At 34.9% G+C, this 2,480-nt stretch overlaps 1 long non-coding RNA gene across 1 annotated transcript; it reads right to left on the reverse strand.

Moving 5' to 3' along the window:
- Nucleotides 1-1,084: 1,084 nt before the first annotated feature.
- Nucleotides 1,085-2,232, reverse strand: LOC122003821. The gene is made up of 2 exons (XR_006118115.1): nt 2,127-2,232; nt 1,085-1,141 (listed from the first exon to the last, which is right to left on the reverse strand). It is a non-coding gene; the product is annotated as an uncharacterized LOC122003821 (long non-coding RNA).
- Nucleotides 2,233-2,480: the final 248 nt, after the last annotated feature.

Below are 2,480 nucleotides of genomic sequence, written 5' to 3' on the forward strand. Positions count from 1 at the left end.
CATTGACTCAGTTGCATTTTGCAATAGGGCCTGCACAAGGATAGACATAGAAGTAAATGAGAGAGGAAAGTATGCAACTGAACAATCACATTTTGGATATTGGCAAACAAATTCGACTAGACTGACCATTCGAAAGTTGTCGAACGATATGTGACCTTCTCCGTTTGGTGCTAGCAGCTTAAACTGTGATCTTAGATAAAACAGTTGATCCTCTGTTAGGGCTTTGGATAGCGCCTGAAAAGTGCGATGCAATAAAAAAATATTAAACAAGTAAGATAGAGTATATAACCATTGTATAAGTTCTGCATGTTGCTGTAAAACAAACTTCAAGGTTTTGATGAATTGAATATAATGGGTGCAAAATTGTTTGCCCGGGAACCGCTGTTTGTATGTTTGTTGTACTACTGCCTTAAGATATGATAATAATAGGTTCAACAAATGAGCAATCAAATTTTAAATGATTTTTATTTTTTTTTTAAATTATTAGGTTGGAGAAAGCCTAAAGTAGTAAAGACCAACACAGCTTAATCATGATAATGATTTATCAAGAATACCAAGTCTACAAGATTTGAAATTTAAGCACACATTTACCGGGTTTGTAGGGTAGTAGCTCTAAGATATCCATATTGGGTTTGCCTTCTAAGTCATCTATTGCTATATCAATTTTTGAACCTTTAATTGTTAGTTTAAAGGCACCATACATTGTAGATCCCTTAACGTTCAAGACACATAGATCTAACACTTGCCTGCATTATTCATTGAGTTGAAATTTTGCCTTCTAATATTGTTAAATACTTCTATCTTGTTTTCATGTTAAACCTGGTATTTAATCCTTCCCCATTCTACATTAACATTGCTTAAGTTTGTTGTGGAAATTCCATCTTATGCACTAACCCATATCAACTGAAGCAATAGTTCAATTTACAGAAATATAATTGTTAGACAGAAATATAAAAGTTGTGTTTTGTCAAAAAAATTAACAGGAAATATTGAGATTCTAAATAATAGTTCAATTTATCTCCAAAAGAATAACTGAATCAAGGAAACCAGAATACTTCAATATCACTTACTTTTCGTGATAACATGTACTACATCTTCAAAATTAATGACACCTTCATCTCCCAATACTTTTGCAAGCTCTCTGTAGAAGTTAGAGAAAAGACACAGATAAGATTAAATAGGGTAACTCAAAGTGTTCTTCTAACAGCATCACTGAGTAGGATAATGCCACCCCATGAAGGCTATTACCTTTGCTTACATTGTGTTTAATTGAATAATTGGATTCATCATTTAATGCATCTTGATGCAAGCATAACCCATAACTATTAATATATTGGGCTATTAAATTATTGTATTTAAACATTCATCTCTGCATCATACCAAAAGCCACAATTGTAAAAAAAACGTACATAAAGAACAAATTCTTAAGTTAAACCATCAAATAGAGAAGTCAACATATTTTTTTCAATGTATGTATGGGTCAATGCCACATTGTATATTAAAGAAATGAGATTAGCGCAGCCACCATAGTATAAACTCCATGAATGCATCTTATGAGAAACATCATCTAAACACCCTACCATATTATCTGACAAGTTTGTCATAACTGTTTTTTTTCTTGTCTTCATCCGTTAGTTAAATATAGTTTCTTTTTCAGGTGAACTCCCACAGTATGCAAAATGCTCATTATCACTAATTCAGTAATTAAAAAAAAGGCAAATGCACAATGCTATGTGAAATAGGGAATTATCTAAGCCATGGCTAGGTTTTCGCAGGCAGCCATTCTGGCGGACATAATCTGCCTTGAAGAATTTCCAAATAATGTCCACCTCAAGTATTCAATATTACTCCTCAAATTCCATGGTATAAAGGAAACATTTTTCAGACTTGTAGAAGAACCTAAAAACCCATCAAAGTCATACATATCGGTCTGACAGGCACAAGGAATTAGAATCGTTTCAACTATGGGTGGCCGATGATGAAATACTTGTACATCGACAAGTCCCACGACATACAGTGAGTGATCTAGAGAGAGTATGAAATGATAGCACGGACGTTTCGATGGCAGATCCCTAGGTATGGATAGATGAGTTAGTTAGTAGGGAAAGAGATGGGCGAGATCTCACAGCAGGGTTGAATCTCTGACGGAGCCATTGAGGTGGGCATGGAGCTCGATCTTGGGCAGCAGTTTGCACCATTCCGGCAGCTCCATGTCTCCACCTGCGTCCAAGTAAAAGAACTTATGTTAGCCCAAGATCGAGCTAACATAACGTCGAGTGCTTTCGTCATGTAGTTATAACCTGGAAATCATTTGCTAAATAGGAAGGCCAATTGAAGATGCACCTCAAAGGAATTCGAGATCTCAAATATTGAACTACTAAGGCATTAGGTGAAAACACAGTAGTGAAGAATAAAATTTTAAATAGAATCAAGTTTAGGTACTCTGATAAATTGATCGCCAATGGCATACAAACTACTAT

The sequence above is a fragment of the Zingiber officinale genome, chromosome 7B (genome assembly GCF_018446385.1).
Source record: "Zingiber officinale cultivar Zhangliang chromosome 7B, Zo_v1.1, whole genome shotgun sequence".
NCBI lineage: Eukaryota > Viridiplantae > Streptophyta > Magnoliopsida > Zingiberales > Zingiberaceae > Zingiber > Zingiber officinale.